Source organism: Palaemon carinicauda, chromosome 20, assembly GCF_036898095.1.
Source record: "Palaemon carinicauda isolate YSFRI2023 chromosome 20, ASM3689809v2, whole genome shotgun sequence".
NCBI lineage: Eukaryota > Metazoa > Arthropoda > Malacostraca > Decapoda > Palaemonidae > Palaemon > Palaemon carinicauda.
Window position 1 is genome coordinate 13,100,011 of NC_090744.1, and position 20,776 is coordinate 13,120,786.

The following is a 20,776-nucleotide window of genomic DNA, read 5'->3' on the forward strand; positions in this document are numbered from 1 at the left end:
GCCAGGAAAAATTGCAGCAATATTGGTAGCACTTTGAAGTAAGCTATAAAGTATCAAAGGAAGCCTTTGTTGAGAAATTAACGTTTAATATGGACATTATTACTGATAGGTAAACTAAACTGAATAAGATTTTTTCCATCGCGTTTTAGGTAAAGTCGGGTTTGAAGTAATCTACTAATAAGGTAATCAAATTTAGATAAGCAAAATGATGCAAATAAGGGGAAAATTTGAAGTTCAAGGAAGAAATTTCTCCTTGCGATCTTATTTTGTATAGTCGTCAACTCTTGGAATAGTTCCTGACAAGCTCATTTCCAAATCAATAGTTTAAATGCCAAAAATAACATTCCGCTAAAAACCTCAATCCTAATTATGAAAGATAATTTGCATTTGAAAATATCTATAACCTTTCGTTGAATATAGAATATACGAATTTTCTGTCCTTTTACTACATTTTGATTTTAGAAGAAAATTTTTTGTTGAATACCCAGTCTAATCCACTAAGGGGAAGGATAAATAAGGAGCCGTTACACATCCTATCAACTTCGAGTGCCCCTATACGTTCCTGCTTCTCATTCCTTCGAACGCAGCTGATAGCTATAAGATGATAATACTGAGTGTGCTTTTCCAAATGTAGACATTGACTTTCGCATACTTTTAACATCAATGGTCACAAATTTTTCAGCTGAAAGCTCATTTTCTCATTTGAAGCATTAAAATCCCATTAGAACAACTGGATGCTTTATCTCTTAAATATAAAAGCAGATGTGTTCCGTTGGATCAGTTTTGAGGATCTGTTAGAAGAGTTCGCGGTTATAAAAAGCAGGGGGAAACTTTTCAAAAGTGAAAGTATAAAAAATGAAAAAAAAAAACTTCTTTGTTACTGATAGCTTCGTTTGATTTTAATTACTAAAATTGTGTTGCTCGTTATGTGAATATTTTGAATTACACATGTATATGAAGCTTCAAAATACCAAGTGCTTTGGGCCTCTAAAGGGCTTAATCCTGCCCTTCTTTGAGAAATGTATTATTGACCAGATCGGTTTGTATTCTATGTAACATCCGTTAATCAACGCCATAAACGATTTGCCTGATATGTCTTTAAGCTATTTTCACAGTGAGATCTGTTGCATATTCATATATTGTTTTCTTTAGAGTGAAATGCCGATTTATTCCCTCTTTTTATAAAGGCTAATGGTGTTTTGTTTCAATTCCAGCATCATATGAAGATGAGCGCTAGAACAGCGGCTTGGCAAGTCCAACCGCCCACGTGACGCCCAACCACACATCTATCTGGGATTGGACCTGCTGCCATGCAAAGGCTAGAAAACTTCTCCACCCATTACCGTGTATAGTGAGTATCATGTTCATTTAGACCTTCAGTGTGGGTGGGCTTGGGAAGAAGGGTTTAGGACTAGCAGGCCCTTTCTCCCTCTATCTTTCTCAATCTCAAGTTAAAAATATCTCATCAGGGTATAAAAGAATTATTCTTCAAGGGTTGGTCGCAGTGTTTCCCAACCTTTTTTAAATGATTACCCCAAAATTTTATTTCCAACTAATCAATTACCCCATTGAACATATACCCGGTAACATTGGAGGTTTTTTTGCAGCCACCGGATGAACTGTATTGCTGTATGGATCATGTAGCCCGCTATTGTACAGCAATGTTAAAATTATTGAGTTTTTCCTATAAAATAAGTATTGCAGATTTTGTGTATGAATTATGGCAATAATTATGGGAATGTGAATAACTCAATTTCCGAACATCTTGATTACCCCAAAAATACGGGTCCATTACCCCACTGGGGTAATTTACCCCAGGGTTGGGAAACACTGGGTTAGAGGAAAGAATCGGTAAAATCTCTGGTTTCATTGATATAAAGGTCTTTATTTGAAATTATTAACCTAGTCTTGTTGTGTTATGGTCTCCGAGTGTCTATCTTCAAGTCCTTGAACAGCCTGATGTATTCTATGTCCAGAGATTTCTACTCCCTTCACAGCACCACTGAATACTCTTAAAGTACAGAAATTTCCCTTTTTTTTTCCCCTATTGTTTGTGTGATAATTTTGCAAAATATTCAAAATTGTTTGTCAATTGAAAGTAAACTACTTCAGCTACTGTATATTATAGAAAAAAAGTTGAGAATACATCTTTAATAGAATTTAAGTAAGGGGCTGGTGCTAGTAGGAATTATAGTTTTCAGGTTTTTTCTTTGTCAGTTTTTTTCTTTGTCAGGTTTTTCCATAAATTTAATTTCATTTTCCTCCCTGCATATTTTTTCCATCTTCTAATAACTTTTAGGTATTCTTTGTCAAACATTTATGTGATTCTATATTGTTGCAAATACCAGCCATATTGCAACGACTGTTTGGTACCCTTGACAGTGAGGCATTTGTTGATGGAATGCCCCTCTTCAAAGGAAACATATGCATTATCTATTTGAGGCTCAGGATAAAGATGACAGGTTCATCTTTGCCAAAATTCATAGACGTGTCATACTTTGCTAGCGGTATTTTTAGATTTATTTCAGAAGCAGGTGATCTGAAAGCCATTTAACTTTTTATAATGACATCTTCACTTTTATTGTTTTATAGGTAGTAGGTTAGCCAGAGCACCAGTCACCTGTTGAGGCACTACCACTAGAGAGTTATGGGGGTCCTTGGACTGGCCAGACAGTACTATATTGGATCCTTCTCTCTGGTTACTGTTCACCTTTTCTTTGCCCACACATACACCGAATAGTTTGGCATATTCTTTACAGATTCTCCTCTGTTCTCATACTCCTGACAACATATTACCAAACAATTATTCTTCACACAAGGGGTTAACTACTGCACTGTAATTGGTCAGTGGCTACTTTCCTCTTGGTAACAGTAGAAGAGACTCTTTAGCCATGGTAAGTAGCTCTTTTAGGAGGAGGACACTCCAAAATCAAACCACTGATCTCTAGTCTTGGGTAGTGCCATAGCCTCTCTACCATGGTCTTCCACTGTCTTGAGTTAGAGTTCTCTTGATTGAGGATACATTCGGGCACACTATTCTATGTAATTTTTCTTCCTCTTGTTTTGTTAAAGTTTATATAGTTTATATAAGAAATATTTATTTTAATGTTACTGTTTAAAATATTAAATTTTTTCTTGTTTCCATTCCTCACTGGGCTATTTTTCCCTGTTGGAGCCCTTGCTTTTCTAACTAGGATTGTAGCTTAGCTCAATAATAGTAATAAGAATTGAATAACAGCTTTAGTGGATAAGAATGTATTAAGGTGGTTGGCCATGTAGAGAAAATGGAAAATAGCCATTGCTAAGAAGGGGATGAATGCAAGAGTTGATGGGAGATTTAAAAGAGGGAGCCCAAGGTATGGGTGGATGGATGGAGTGAAGAAAGCTATCTATGATAGGAGGATTAGATATGAGAGAGGCAAAAGTGTCTGCTAGAAATAATAATGAGGGTTAAGCTATTATGACGCAGTTCCGATAGGCCCTGCCTTGCTCCTTCCTCCGGTCGCCTTGGTGACAGCTGAGGTAGCAGCAGTAGGGGATTTCGCATATGAAGTTTCCTTTGTGGTGGATAATGTGGGAGGGTGGGCTGTGGCACCCTAGCAGTACCAGCCAAACTCAGGTGAATCCCTTGTCAGGTTTGGCGGAGCTAAGAGAAGAAAAGTCCCTCCTTTTTTTTCTATGTAAAGTTACCCCCTAAATTGGGGTAAGTGTCTTGATAGAGTTACATCTGTGTATTTATATATCAATATATATTAGGATTATAGTAGCATATATTTACTTGTTAGTTATACTGGTCCCCCTTTCACATCTCATGAATGGTCACCCTACATATGATGGCCAGTGTGTGCAGTATTGTCTCGTATGGTGGCTATAATGTGCAATATTGTGCATTAAGTAGGCCATACTGTGTAGTATTGTGCCTTATTATGACCATACTGTGTAGTATTGTGTCTTATGGTGGCTATACTTGTAGTATCGTGCCTTATGGTGGCTATACTGTAGTATTGTGCCTTGTATATTGTGCCTTATGGTGGCTGTACTGTGTGATATTGAGCCCTATGATGAAAGCCAATGTTATTAGGTTCTTCATTTGTACTTACGACTGATTTTTATAGTTTTATTTCAATGACTTAATATGAATTCATTAATAATGCAGTGATTATCGTTGGAATGTATTCATTATATTATGCATTAGTAACTTATTAGTTATCTGAATGGCAAAACATGTAAGCAGGCACTTTATATGGAAATACGCATGTATCTTTCAGTATTTTATTGGAAAAGTATACAGGTTTTCTGTTAACCCTTTTACCCCCAGGCTAATTGGAACTTTCCAACCCTTAACCCCCAGGCGTTTTTTGTTTTTTTTCAATCACATTTTGCAATATATATATTTTAAAATGCTCTAACAGCCTTAATTTTCATCATAGAGAGGTCAGGTTGGTCTCATTATTTTGGAAAATGCCTGAAGTTTCTCATAAAGTTATAAAAAATATGCAATAAAATGTAAATGGCTGTTTTTCGCAAGGACATACCGGAACGTCCATGGGGGTAAAGTGATGAGTTTTGTGAAACTTACCAGTATGTCCATTGGGGGTAAAAGGGTTAACTGATAATTCCCTTGATTTAACGAATGTGGACGTTTTAGTACCAGGACGTCTCGTCTCCTACCATCAAGTGACATTCTGATTTTCATGCCAGGAAAAATTGCAGCAATATTGGTAGCACTTTGAATTAAGCTATAAAGTATCAAAGGAAGCCTTTGTTGAGAAATTAAAGTTTAATTTGGACATTATTACTGATAGGTAAACTAAATTGAATAAGATTTTTTCCTCTTGCGTTTTAGGTAAAGTCGGGTTTGAAGTAATCTACTAATACATACATACATACATATACCATGGCACCTCCCCCAATTTTTGGGGTTAGCCGACATCAACAAGGAAACAAAAACAAAAAAAGGGGACCTCTACTCTCTACGTTCCTCCAGCCTAACCAGGGACTCAACCGAGTTTAGCTGGTACTGCTAGGGTGTCACAGCCCACACTCCCACATTATCCACCTCAGATGAAGCTTCATAATGCTGAATCCCCTACTGCTGCTACCTCCGCGGTCATCTAAGGCATCGGAGGCAGCAGCAGGGCCTACCGGAACTGCGTCACAATCGCTCGCCATTCATTCCTATTTCTAGCACGCTCTCTTGCCTCGCTCACATCTATCCTCCTATCACCCAGAGCTTCCTTCACTCCATCCATCCACCCAAACCTTGGCCTTCCTCTAGTACTTCTCCCATCAACTCTTGCATTCATCAACTTCTTTAGCAGACATCCATTTTCCATTCTCTCAACATGGCCAAACCAACCTCAACACATTCATATCCACTCTAGCTGATAACTCATTTCTTACACCTGTTCTCACTCTCACCACTTTGTTCCTAACCCTATCTACTCGAGATACACTAGCCATACTCCTTAGACACTTCATCTCAAACACATTCAATTTCTGTCTCTCCATCACTTTCATTCCCCACAACTCCGATCCATACATCACAGTTGGTACAATCACTTTCTCATATAGAACTCTCTTTACATTCATGCCCAACCCTCTATTTTGTACTACTCCCTTAACTGCCCCCAACACTTTGCAACCTTCATTCACTCTCTGACGTACATCTGCTTCCACTCCACCATTTGCTGCAACAACAGACCCCAAGTACTTGAACTGATCCACCTCCTCAAGTAACTCTCCATTCAACATGACATTCAACTTTGCACCACCTTCCCTTCTCGTACATCTCATAACCTTAGTCTTACCCACATTAACTCTAAACTTCCTTCTCTCACACACACTTCCAAATTCTGTCACTAATCGTCCAAGCTTCTCTTCTGTGTCTGCAACCAGTACAGTATCATCTGCAAACAACAACTGATTTACCTCCCATTCATGGTCATTCTCGTCTACCAGTTTTAATCCTCGTCCAAGCACTCGAGCATTCACCTCTCTCACCACTCCAACATACAAGTTAAACAACCACGGCGACATCACACATCCCTGTCTCAGCCCCACTCTCACCGGAAACCAATCTACTAATAAGGTAATCAAATTTGAAGGGGAACATTTGAAGTTTAAGGAAGAAATTTCTCCCTGCGATCTCTTTGTGTATAGTCGTCAACTTGTGGAATAGTTCCTGACGACCTAATTTCCGAATCAGTAGTTTAAATGCCAAGACTAACATTCCACTAAAAAGTTCAATCCTAATTATGAAAGATAATTCGCCTTTGAAAATATCTATAACCTTTCGTTGAATATAAAATATACGAATTGCCTGTGCTTTTACTACATTGTGATGGAAGATGAAAGGATTTTGTTGAATTATTTTATAGATTCTAATTATGAAGAGGTAGTTTTTTGGCATATACTTGGTATATACAACTCCTTCCATGTACCCCCTTCCTCTCTCACAACCTAGAGATTTTAGAAGTTGCACAGCTCATGAACCCTGATTCATCATTCATCATTTCAGCCTTCAAAAGTCCTTTGTTGGATGTAGGCCTTCCCCAGGTTCCTCCACAGACTTCTATCGCAAGCTATTCTGTGCCACTGTAGCTTATGTTGGTCTAAGTCATCTCGCCAGCGGGTTTTTTGTCTTCCTCGGTTTCTTGTGTATCCTCGGTTTCTTGTGTATCCTCGGGGTGTCCAGAAGGTTGTTCGTGATGTCCATTGGTTGTCTGTCATCCTGACAATGTGCCCCTGATTGGGAGTGAACAAATATGAAGGCTTGAATGTTAGTGTTTTTGTAGTATGGTAATATGCTGGTGATAAATCTAAATCTCCCTTGTTTTAAATGTGAGAATTAGATAATGGTTTCCATTTGATCTTCAGGTTGAATACTGCTCAATTTATTGAATCCGTAAACAGAACTGGCGTATTTATCGTAATTGATTGGAGAAGTAATAATATAAATTTTTCAATATTAAACTTACCCGATAATCATGTAGCTGTCAACTCCGTTGCCCGACAGAATTCTATGGAGGGATACGCCAGCTATCACAATACTAGAAGGGGGTGTATTTACCAGCGCCACCTGTGGCCAGGTACTCAAGTACTTCTTGTTGACACCTCCTCAATTATTCCTCTGTCGTGCTTCCGGCAAGACGTTCTGGGATACGCTTATGTTCTTGGAGTATTTTCACGACTTTGGTGAAGTATTTCTCTTTGATTTCGGCTGTCGCTTTACTGGAAAACTTCTATTTTAGCTTAGTTAGCTTTTGGAATTAATTTGATTAATTTTGGTGACGAGAGAGTATGAACTCTCGTTCACCTTTCAATGGCCGACCCTTCCCTTAGACGGAAGTGTTGGTGTCTAAGAGAGTATAGACTCTCTTTCTTAATTTTGCTTAACAAAGTTATAGATTTATTTTATATCTCTCCGCCTCTTATAGGCCTCTTCGATTAACTTCCTTTTATTATAAACTCATTAAAATTAATTTTTATATTTGTTTATATTCGACCTTCCTAATAGTAGGCGGTCTTTTACCGAAGTTAATAAACTTTGAGCCCGTCATTTCGGTTTTACCTGTTAACATATTATGCTATTTCCGCCACAGAGTTTGAAAGATTTTCTTTGACAGTCTCGTACTGTTTTCAAAGCTGAACTAACGTTTTGTTTTGTCTCTGCAGTTGTTGACGTTCAGAACGTTCAACTTGCACTCTATCGTTACGATAGAGAAAGAATGTTCACGGTTTCACGTTGCAGTAAGAGTAACCGTGTCTAGCGTTTTGTTCATTCTTTCTTAACTTAATGGTTTTGATCCTAATAAAGGAACTTTTCAGTTTTTTCCTTTAACAATAATATGTTTTAACGATATATATGATTGGGCTCTTCTCTCAGGTTCTAAGTCAAGAGAGAGAGAGAGAGAGATAGAGACGGAGGGAGAAAGAGGATAAACGTTTCATTCAAGCCTGCCAGGCGTACGAGTAACGTCATTATCGATTTTTGCTCTTCTCCCTAGTCTCTTTAGGGGAAGAAACTAAACGTTTCTAGAGTGATCTAGTGTTTAGTCTCTTTCCAACCACTGATTTATCTTTCATTAGATTTTTCTGTTACATTGTAATTCTGTTTTCGCAATTACTAACTTTGAGAAAGGATAGAATTGCGTATTTCAGGTACAAACCACTTAAGTTTCGAGTTCAGTGAAATAAGTGCAAACAGAAATCAAAGTGATAAGTGATTAGTGCGTGAGGGTACTTTTGTGCGCGCCAGTCGTCCTCCCAGTCCGGGACCTCTTGCAAGCTCCCAAGCCCAGGGGAGAAGCAATGTCGAAGGGCATAAGGGTTCAGCAGGCCTTGATCGGCGCACAGAAGTATTCTCGGTGGTTGTGGGCGTGTCTTACCGAGACCGTCACTCCCACCCGCAGACGATTGAGCCCTTATTTTGCTCGTCTGCAGAAGAGATTAGGGGAGAAAATAAAGGCAGAGTAACGCTGGTCTCAGGTCTCAAGACTTCTTAAACGTTAAGTCCAGACCTATGCCAGACGTACGAAGTTAAAGTTCACAACCCGAATGCAGTCGTTGGGTTAGCTCTGACTCTCCTAAGTCATCAGTTGATTACACTCCGACTTAGAGGAGTAAGGTTCTGCCTCAACAGATCTCTGCTGTTAAGGCTTTACCTCAGCAGAACTTAATGTCTGCCGACCCCAAGTTAACTCTACTGCAGTCCATACAGTCACAACTTTCGGTCTTGATGCGTGAGTGTCGGGCTGAGAGTGTTGCACCGCCTGCACTCCCTCCACCTGTTCTCGCTGCACCTGTGCTCGCCCAGCCTGCACCTGCTCCGCCTGGTCGCAGCACCATCTGCCAGGCGTACGATGTTGTGAACTCTACTACAGTCCATGCAAGCACAGTTTTCGGACTTGATGAGTGAGTGTCGGGCTGAGAGTGTTGCTCCACCGCCCCCGCCTACACTCCCTCCTCCTACACTCGCTCCGCCTGATCACAGTACCATCTGCCAGGCGTATGATGTTGTGGACTCTACTACAGTCCATGCAAGCACAGCTTTCGGACTTGATGCGTGAGTGTCGTGCTGAGAGTGTTGCTCCTCCTGCACCTGTGGTGCACCAACCTCCTGCACCCGTTCAGCCTGTGCTGCACCCGCCTGCACCGGTGGTGCACCAACCTCCTGCACCCGTTCAGCCTGTGCTGCACCCGTCTGCACCGGTGGTGCACCAACCTCCTGCACCCGTTCAGCCTATGCTGCACCCGCCTGCACCGGTGGTGCACCAACCTCCTGCACCCGTTCAGCCTGTGCTGCACCCGCCTGCACTCGCTGCACCCAGTCGCAGCTCCATCTGCCAGGCGTACGATGTTGAACCACTTTCGGAGTTTGCTGTTCACAGTGTTGTTCAGCCTCAGCCTTCTTTAAGGCAACCCTTGCTTTGGGATCAGGAGAGTTACACTCTTCCTCCTCCTCCCCTTGCTGCTCCTCCAGTGGTGCAACTCTCGGTTGGGGTACAACAACCTCTCCCCTCCGTGAGTCTGTCTGCTCAACCAGCGCTGCACCGAGTTCAACCCTCATCTAGGCAAGCTCATCTACACCATGCACTTGCGCCTCAGGAGCCTCAGCTTGCTAGAACTTTACCTTGTTCTGCGCAGCCTCAACCTTCTCATGCTCCACTCATCTCTCAGGAACAGGAACGGACTACTCCGCCTCCGTCCTCCGCTCAGCTGGTACAATCCTTGGGTGCAACTCTTGCTAGGAGTCAACCTCCTTCACCCTTGCACCTGCCTTCTGCTCCGTCTGTTGTTCAGCCTATGCAGTCTGAACCTCAGGTTTTCCCTCAAGTTGAGGAAACCTCTGTTGTTGTTCCAGCTCGTTCTGACTCTGCTGTTCAGCATACCATGGTTTAAACCCCATGCAAGCATGCATTAAGCACTCTAGCACTGGTCATGGAATTTCTGAGAAATGTTAAACGCCATGCACACGCTCTGCTTTCCTTTTAGCAGGCTCTGCTTACAGCAGGCTCTACTTCCTACATGCTCAGCATTCAGCATGCTCTGCTTTCAGCATGCTCTGCATACAACATGCTCTGCATACAGCATGCTCTGCATACAGCATACTCTGCATACATCATGCTCTGCATACCTTACCGCATGCTTCTCAACACATCTTGGGTTGTTGCCAACTCACTAGACTGTCAAGCAGTTTCATAACGTTGCCTTCTAGTCTGCTGCTTTGCACCAGTGAACCCTCACTCAGAGAACTTAGCTTTTCTAGGATAAGGTCCCTGTAGATGAGAAAGTTCTTTTCTCCCTCCTTCTGATATTCCCTTGAGGACTCTGTCATTTGGAGGGAGCCTTTAGCTGCATAACCTCTTATGGACTTTTATTTAAGCATAACATGCTTACAGGGAAGGTAATGGTTACACTTCAGCCGCTAATCCCGTCTGTTACCACACCTGCTCCCATAGACCTTGAGCTGTGTTGCATGACATGCAGTCCAAGCTTAGTCCTTGTTAGAGGATTTTTTGTTTACGGAGTCAATGTGTCACGGGGAAGACGTTCAACAACCAACAGAAGGGACTTGTTGTGACGCAGTGGGCAACCTCAGCAACCCGTTAAGGAGTTGTCTGTACGACCCAGACAGTCTAGACAGATTCGGGTTGTCACTGTACTTCCTCGCTTGCCCATGATTGACAGTTTACAGACTGTGCAGCAGTATCATGATCTTGTGTCCGGCTCCGTCAGACGACTGGCTTTTAAGAGCTCCCTCAAGTCGTCGCTGTCTGGAGATTTTCAAATGGACTATGGATCTGACCAAGGAACTGGGCCTCCTGGTCAATTTTGAGGAGTCTCAGCTCGTTCCATCCCAGACCATTGTCTCCTTGGGTATGGATCTTCAGAGTCGAGCTTTTCGGACTTGTCCGTCGGCCCCAAGGATCTTCCAAGCCCTAGAATGCATCCAGAGCATGCTGAGAAGGAACCGATGCTTAGTCAGGCAGTGGATGAGTCTAACAGGGACACTTTCATCGCTGGCCCTGTTCATCGAGTTAGGGAGACTCCACCTCCGCCCCCTTCAGTATCATCTAGCTGCTCACTGGATAAAGGACATGACGCTAGAGACGGGCTCAGTTCCTGTTTCCGAAGAGATGAGGTCTACTCTAACGTGGTGGAAGAACAGCATTCTTCTCAAGGAAGGTCTACCATTGGCTGTTCAGTCCTCCGACCACCGTCTCTTCTCGGACGCAGCGGACACGGGCTGGGGTGCGACACTGGACGGACAGGAATGCTCGGGAACATGGAATCAGGAGCAAAGGACACTTCACATCTATTGCAAGGAGTTGTTGGCAGTTCATTTGGCCTTGATAAACTTCAAGTCCCTCCAGCTTAACAAGGTGGTGGAGGTGAACTCCGACTACACCACAGCCTTGGCTTACATCTCCAAGCAGGGAGGGACTCATTCGAGGAAGTTGTTCGAGATCGCAAGGGACCTCCTCATTTGGTCAAAAGATCGAAAGCCCACGCTGGTAACGAGGCTCATTCAGGGCGATATGAATGTCATGGCAGATCGCCTCAGCCGGAAGGGTCAGGTCTTCCCCACAGAGTGGACCCTTCACAAGAATGTTTGCAGCAGACTTTGGGCCCTGTGGGATCAGCCAACCATAGATCTATTCGCTACCTCGATGACCAAGAGGCTCCTCTTGTATTGTTCTCCGATTCCAGACCCAGCAGCAGTTCGCGTGGATGCCTTTCTGCTGGATTGGTCCCATCTCAACCTGTATGCATTCCCGCCGTTCAAGATTGTCAACAGGGTACTTCAGAAGTTCGCCTCTCACAAAGGGACACGGCTGACGTTGGTTGCTCCCCTCTGGCCCGCGAGAGAATGTTTCACTGAGGTACTGCAATGGCTGGTCGACGTTCCCAGGACTCTTCCTCCTAGAGTGGACCTTCTGCGTCAACCTCACGTAAAGAAGGTACTCCCAACCTCCACGCTCTTCGTCTGACTGCCTTCAGACTATCGAAAGACTCTCAAGAGCTAGAGGCTTTTCGAAGGAGGCAGCCAGAGCGATTGCCAGAGCAAGGACGACATCCACTCTCAGAGTCTATCAGTCTTTATGGGAAGTCTTCCGAAGCTGGTGCAAGGCCAATGCAGTTTTCCTCAACCAGTACCAATGTAACCCAGATTGCTGACTTCCTGTTACATCTAAGGAACGTAAGCTCCCTATCAGCTCCTACGATCAAGGGTTACAGAAGTTTGTTGGCAGCGGTTTTCTGCCACAGAGGCTTGGATCTTTCCTCCAACAAAGATCTACAGGACCTCCTTAGGTCTTTTGAGACCTCAAAGGAACGTCGGTTGTCCACTCCAGGCTGGAATCTAGACGTGGTCCTAAGGTTCCTAATGTCATCAGGATTTGAACCGCTCCAATCAGCCTCTTTTAAGGACCTCACATTAAAAAACTCTTTTCCTCGTGTGCTTAGCAACAGGTAAAAGAGTAAGTGAGATCCACGCCTTCAGCAGGAACATAGGTTTCACATCTGAAACGGCTACATGTTCCTTACAGCTCGGTTTTTTGGCTAAAAACGAGCTTCCTTCCCGTCCTTGGCCTAAGTCGTTCGAGATCCCAAGCCTGTCCAACATGGTGGGGAACGAACTGGAGAGAGTACTTTGCCCAGTTAGAGCTCTTAAGTACTATCTAAAGGTCAAAACCATTACGAGGACAATCAGAAGCCTTATGGTGTGCTATCAAGAAGCCTTCTCTACCAATGTCTAAGAACTCAGTTTCTTACTACATCAGGCTTCTGATTAGAGAAGCAAATTCTCATCTGAAGGAAGAAGACCTTGCTTTGCTGAAGGTAAGGACACATGAAGTGAGAGCTGTGGCTACTTCAGTGGCCTTCAAACAGAACCGTTCTCTGCAGAGTGTTATGGATGCAACCTATTGGAGAAACAAGTCAGTGTTTGCATCATTCTATCTCAAAGATGTCCAGTCTCTTTACGAGTACTGCTACACCCTGGGTCTATTCGTAGCAACGAATGCAGTAGTAGGCGAGGGCTCAGCCGCTACATTCCCATAATCCCATAACTTTTTAACCTTTCTCTTGAATACTTTTTATGGGTTGTACGGTCGGCTAAGAAGCCTTCCACATCCTTGTTGATTTGGCGGGTGGTCAATTCTTTCTTGAGAAGCGCCAAGGTTAAAGGTTGTGATGAGGTCCTTTAGTATGGGTTGCAGCCCTGTATACTTTAGCACCTTTGAGTTGATTCAGCCTCCCAAGAGGAACGCTGCGCTCAGTAAGGAAGACGATCTTATTAAAGGCAGAGTAACGGTTCAAGTCGACTTCCTTACCAGGTACTTATTATTTCATTGTTATTGTGGATAACTGATTATATGAAATATGGGATACTTAGCTATCCTTTAATCTTGTACACTGGTTTTCACCCACCCCCCTGGGTGTGAATCAGCTACATGATTATCGGGTAAGTTTAATATTGAAAAATGTTATTTTTATTAATAAAATAAATTTTTGAATATACTTACCCGATAATCATGATTTAATCGACCCTCCCTTCCTCCCCATAGAGAACCAGTGGACCGAGGAATAATTGAGGAGGTGTCAACAAGAAGTACTTGAGTACCTGGCCACAGGTGGCGCTGGTAAATACACCCCCTTCTAGTATTGTGATAGCTGGCGTATCCCTCCATAGAATTCTGTCGGGCAACGGAGTTGACAGCTACATGATTATCGGGTAAGTATATTCAAAAATTTATTTTATTAATAAAAATAACATATTAACCCTTTTACCCCCAAAGGACGTACTGGTACGTTTCACAAAAGCCATCCCTTTACCCCCATGGACGTACCGGTACGTCCTTGCAAAAAAATGCTATAAAAATTATTTTTTTCATATTTTTGATATTTTTTGAGAAAATTCAGACATTTTCCAAGAGAATGAGACCAACCTGACCTCTCTACAACAAAAATTAAGGCTGTTAGAGCAATTTAAAAAAAAATACTGCAAAATGTGCTGGGAAAAAAATAAGCCCCTGGTGGTTAAGGGTTGGAAATTTCCAAATAGCCTGGGGGTAAAAGGGTTAAATTCAGATATTGATGTCATGAACATGTAGTAAGAAAGTCAAAATCTAATTTTTTTCATACACAAAACTCCTATAAAGTTAAACCTAGTCTATGATGGCTAATTTTTGCGGAATATACATAGGATATTATTATTATTATTAATTGCTAAGCTACAACCCTAGTTGGAAAAGCAGAATGCTCTAAGACAAGGGGCTCCAACAGGGAAAATAGCCCAGTGAGGAAAGGAAACAAGGATAAAATAAATATGCTAAGAGTAACATTAAAATAAATATCTATATAAACTATAAAAACTTTAACAAAACAAGAGGAAGAGAGACTAGATAGAATAGTGTGCTCGAGTGTACCCTCAAGCAAGAGAACTCTAACCTAAGATAGTGGAAGACCATGGTACAGAGGCTATGGCACTAATCAAGACTAGAGAAGAATGGTTTGATTTTGGAGTGTCCTTCTCCTAGAAGAGCTGCTTACCATAGGAGGAATTCTATTTGGGATTTTCCAAGGTTGCTCAAACGATAATGCTCGATTTTCCCTTGTATTGCATGCAAGATGTATCAATCTTTAGTGACTTTTAATTTTGTATGTAGCTGATTAAATTTGAATTTTACAGATGCTGTTTTAACTGGGAAGTTACGGACGAGCTTCTAACTGCATCCCTGAGGATCAAACTAAAACCATTTAGTTGCAGGTGAGAGTAACAGGATACTTTTAACTTCCAAAGATAATGGACACAATGTAAAGTTTAATCATGGGTAATATGCTAGATGAGAACAAAGCCACTATAGTAAATTTCTTCTAGTGAGGCAGATTTGCACCGACTCGCAGCTGTGCCCTTTTAGCTCGGAATAGTTTCCTGATCGCTGATTGGTTAGAATTATCGACTCGCAGTGGTGCCCTTTTAGCTCGGAATAGTTTCCTGATCGCTGATTGGTTGGACAAGATAATTCTAACCAATCAGTGATCAGGAAACTTTTCCGTGCTAAAAGGGCACCACTGCGAGTCGGTGCCTCATTAACCCGAGAAATGCGGCAATGTCATTTTACTACAGTCCTGCGGTGCGGCTATCTTGACAAAAATACAATGTTTCAGAATCTAACCCATAACTATACCAATGTTTTTGTAATAACTTCGTGCATGTATCATCCAAATATTTTATCCTACATCTTGTTTGTTATTTTGTTATAAACCATCAAAGTTAATTTTAAAGCGCGACGTGGAATCTTGTGTGATGGCCAATGGGTGAGTCTGGATTGTCTTTCAGGGGTGGGGGGTTTGGGTAGTATGTTGGGTATCACACAAGGTGTCAGGGGACTGTTTGCGCCCGGTAGAGGTTAGCGATTTTTATTTACTGCATTCTGTACTATGTAATGAAGGTTTTAGGCTATTTTTAACAAATAGCCTTAACTAGCCTATATGTTGAAAAGTGTCGTGATAAAAAAAAATTACTATATATTTTCAAATCCTATGATATAGAATTTTATCTATTCCTGAAATAATAATGACAACTTTAGTTGATGTAGTCACATTTACTATTTACAAACACTTTATTTGCTTCGTTTATCTCCTTTATCTATTCATAAAGTGACTATTGTTACTATTGCAATTATTTTAAATCTGTTCAAAATAATATATCGTATTTAGAGAGATTATAGATTTTTACTTACAATTTTGATAAACCAACTTAGAATATTTGAAGAAACAAATTGATTAAAAGTAATGCAACATCATAGTCTTTTACAAATATATATATATATATATATATATATATATATATATATATATATATATATATATATATCTATATCTATATCTATATCTATCTATATCTATCTATATCTATCTATATCTATATCTATATCTATATCTATATCTATATCTATCTATATCTATATCTATATCTATATATATATATATATATATATATATATATATATATATAGATATATATATATATATAGATATATATATATATATATATATATATATATATATATATATATATAGATATATATATATAGATATATATATATATATATATATAGATATATATATATATATAGATATATATAGATATATATATATATAGATATATATATATATATATATATATATAGATATATATATATATATATATATATATATATATATATATATATATATATATATATATATATATATATATATTAGTTGTAACCTAAAAAGTCATAATATTTAAAGTACATAAAGAGAGCAATAATTATATCATATTGAAAACATACTAAATATTATTGGAATCTTGTAGAGATAAACATAGTAACTAATAAACTCATGACCTGGCCTATGTGTTCAGACTAATTACAATAGGTTTTTATGACATTTTTAAGCATTCATATATTGTAATGCGAATATCAAAAGCATCACCGCATATTAAAATATACAGTATATACGGTATATACAAAAGATATAGAAAATTCCTATTGTAGATATACATAATGAAGAAAGGCTATATGAAACATTTCTTAAAAAGATTATTCTCTCTCTCTCTCTCTCTCTCTCTCTCTCTCTCTCTCTCTCTCTCTCTCTCTCTCTCTCTCTCTCTCTCAATATTTATTTTGGGTATGCCAGTGACGAAAGCAGTCAGTTGAACATAAGGCACATTACATTACATTATAATAGTAACTCATACTCCTTGTAAATAACCCTCCAGTTACTTATAAACAAACACTCGTGGATATTCAAAACAAAAACATTCGGTATTGTTGTCGTTAATATAAAACTAGGCAACCGCCGTCCTGACGTAGGATTTGAGAGTTTCCACAGGTTTTATTTCCCTCCCTACACAATATATTACGATGTGATATCGTTGGTGTGTATGTGTTTGTATAATGTTATATGTTTTTTTTTTCATCATTTATGTTTCTAATATGTTAATATAAAACCAGTTTTAACTGAAAAAGATTACAATTCGCCTTTTTCCCTTGCAAGAAAGTTAAAGTCCATATATGGAAAGGTTTTGTATTAAACATACGTAATTATATAGGTTAAATAAAGTTAAAAACATTAAAATTTCTACCAGAAATATTATTTTATCATAAGAAAAATAATAAAAGTCGAATAAGTTTACAAGGGAATTTGCAAGAAGAGATAGAAAATTGCGCTCTGAAGAGGCTTATAGCAGTCTCCCATACAGCCGCTCAATAGGCTTGTAGCAGTTCTCGGGTTAAAAGAAATCGACTATAGTAATTTGCTTTAACTATCAACTCATGATTCCAAAGTGTTTGTGTGATATCATTGCAAGGTAGGATTTGGCATGCCAGTGAACTAAGACTAGGACTACTGTAATTCTTTTTGTACTGTATTATGAAGGATATTGATGTACCTATATAATGTCTTTGATATTTGATTCAAATAAATTGCTTTGTTATAATTACTGTGCATATGGTGACTTTCACTAAACTAATTTTTCTTTGATATTCGTATAAAGTTTGTCTAGGTTATTTTTTATTTCAAGATCTTGTGTGCCATTTAGTCTAGCTGTGCACTGATTATATCTCTTTATTTTTTATTTCTTATACTGAAGAGGGCTGTCTTATCGTTAGTTATATATCAGATTTGAATTTTCATGAACTAAGCATTTGAATATGTGTAAATTACCAAGAAGTTTAACGTTACTGTAGAGACATCTCAAGTTGTGTGACAGGATTGTTGTTGATATATATATAGGAAGGTTTATGGTTAGTAGTGCAACTTCGTCTAGGAGGTATGACATGATAGATTGAATGTTTTGAGCCTACATGGGTTATCCCATAAATCAGTATTTTTATCCTTAGCATTGTAATACACACACACACACACACATACCAAAGGCACGTCATGAAGGGAAATGTGATCACTACTATCAGGTGAGACTGCATACCAAAACGAAAGCATTTCTTTGAGATCGCATACCAAAACGGCAGCCGATTTACTTTACATTTACTTTAAGGGCTGCTTTTCTGGTCCTAGGCTGCAGGGGAACCCCACTCTCTACAGGACCTTCACAGTCATTTTATCATTTATAGTCCAAGGCATTCAGTAGTTCACAGTTTGGAAATATGTGACCCACATTATTATTATTATTCTTATTTTTACTAGCTAAGCTACAACCCTACTTGGAAAAGGAAGATTCCGTAAGCCCAAGGGCTCCAACAGGGAAAAATAACCCAGTGAGGAAATTAGGAAATGGATAAGATATGAGATGTTATGAACAATTGAAATAAAATATTTGAAAAACATTAACATTAAAACATTTCACATATAAACTATAAAAAGACTGAACATAGAGTACTGTATGTTAGTGTAGGGACGAGTTATGATTAGCATAGATAGCTCAGATATAGCAGAGGTTTATTTAACTGCGTAATAATGTAATAAAATGAAAATTTCTGAAAATAGGAATTTTCCTTAGCTTTCGACAATGTAAGTTTGGCTAAAGCATACTCAGACTTTTTACAGTACTGTATTTACTTTTACTGTAATGCACAGGTGACAATCAGTACTGTAATACTACAGGTTTTGACAGTGTTGTGTTTTAGAGTATTTGCTGGATTTCAAGCTTGCATTATCTGCTTGTGTGCACAATTTGTGGCTAATTAAGAACAAGCAATTTAATTTGGTTGTTTGGTAAGAAGTACTGTATTTTAGATACCTGTTTGTAGTGGGTATGGTACATCTTTTAGCAGCCAGTAAATTGTTGTAGACATTAGAATGAGGCAAACTGATTGAATTTCATATTCTGCCTTCGTCTGTTTATTCACTTGTTTTTTATGGTACCTGTGAACTAATTCTGTTTGGGGTCGCTGTTGCATCCGGTCTTTAGTCCCACCTAAGTCTTACCCTTCTAATGGATTACTATTCTTCCTTTCTCCCAGCTTGCTGTCTTACCTCTTTGTACTTCATATGGGTCAAGTGTCTTCAGTGCATTTTTTATGGTACCTGTGAACTAATTCTGTTTGGGGTCGCTGTTGCATCCGGTCTTTAATCCCACCTAATTCTTACCCTTCTAATGGATTACTATTCTTCCTTTCTCCCCGCTTGCTGTCTTTACCTCTTTGTACTTCATATGGGTCAAGTGTCTTCAGTGCATTTTTTATGGTACCTGTGAACTAATTCTGTTTGGGGTCGCTGTTGCATCCGGTCTTTAATCCCACCTAATTCTTACCCTTCTAATGGATTACTATTCTTCCTTTCTCCCCGCTTGCTGTCTTTACCTCTTTGTACTTCATGTGGGTCAAGTGTCTTCAATGCAGTTCTTATCCTGTTTAGGTGTTGTGATCATGCATTGTCCAGCAGCAAATATTCTCACTTCCAATTTTGGTTGATTTGATGTCTTTCATTTTGATGGAATTGTGATCCTTATTATCCTAAACTATAAATTACTAATTATTCATATATTTACTTCACTTTTACTTTATTTTAAGGGCTGGTTTCCTGGAACCTTATGCACTACAAGAATGTTTGTCATTTACAGTCTTATGTATTTAGAGTAATACACAGCTTATTTCATGTTTATTGTCAAATCCACATTATTGAAGCACTTTAAAAAACAAGAATGTCTTCAGTTTCTTCTTTAAAGTTTTGTCTTCAAGCTTTTGGATGTTTAGTGGGAGCTTGCTATATAGTCTTAGAGCCTCATGTTTGAAAGTTGTCGATCCTGCTGTAGACATGCATCTTGGCTCCAATAATTTGAAACTATCTTTAACTATTCTTGTGCTAACACGATTCATTGGCTGCACAATATGTAGCAATTCTCTTTGATATTTTAGATGTCTGATAACTTGATGGGTTATTGCACAAACATTATCTGAAATTTTTCTAGCTTGAAGAGCTAATTTAATTCAATTAGTATAGGAATGATCCTTTCTCAGGGTGGGACACATTTTATCAATCAATCTTTCTCCTCTTATTTATTATGTTTTGTTATTCCATGTACAGTAATTCCATAAGTTGCACTTTGGGTAGATTCTTGTGGATGGAGTTCCAGTAGTTAATCTTGGTAAGAACACAGTTAATCACAGGTTTCTGTACAAAATATTCATCCAGTTACTTCTTTGCAAAAGCAATGTTTCTAAGGTGATATCCAGTGTTTCTTACTACATTATGACTTCAAGCACTGAAAGATACATTGCAATCAAGTGATACCTCTAGGTCACAAAAATTACTTTATATTAAGATCAAGTTGTTAATATTTGTGTATGTTGCCAAAAGTTCTTAAGTTGTCATTCTTTAATTTAGTTGTATATTTGTCATCCATTCCCTAACACTGGTAAAAGAATGTGGTTTAAAGTTTCAGCGGTATCATCCATGTCATTTATGAAAAGTAGAGTTTTGTATCATCCGCAAACAGTTTAAACTCCACTTCATACATTTGATAGATCTAAAGTATAGGTACAGAATAAGACTGGGCCTAGTACACATCCCTTAGGTACCCGGTTTTTTAATGGTTCTTATGATAAATGAGTTTCCAATTCGTAGACAGTAGTTTGTCAACCAAGTAATCTTTTAGATACTCAAAGGCTCCATCTTCGATACCACTGGGCCTTAATTCATTGAGTAGCAGTTCATGCACAACTATCGAAAGTAGCGCTGAGATCGGGTAATATCAAGATACCAAATTTGTTTACATCCATCGTTTCCAGCCGATCATTTACAAAGGCAAATGAAATATAAT

At 39.3% G+C, this 20,776-nt stretch overlaps 1 long non-coding RNA gene across 1 annotated transcript in view; it reads left to right on the forward strand.

Annotated features, from left to right (window-relative positions):
* LOC137660155 (uncharacterized) overlaps nucleotides 1-20,776 on the forward strand; it is an 86,356-nt gene that overhangs the window by 49,597 nt on the left and 15,983 nt on the right. Inside the window, exons 4-5 of the long non-coding RNA XR_011047641.1 lie at nucleotides 1,215-1,351; nucleotides 14,699-14,776. This is a non-coding gene — a long non-coding RNA (uncharacterized lncRNA). The remainder of the gene's footprint in view (nucleotides 1-1,214; nucleotides 1,352-14,698; nucleotides 14,777-20,776) is intronic.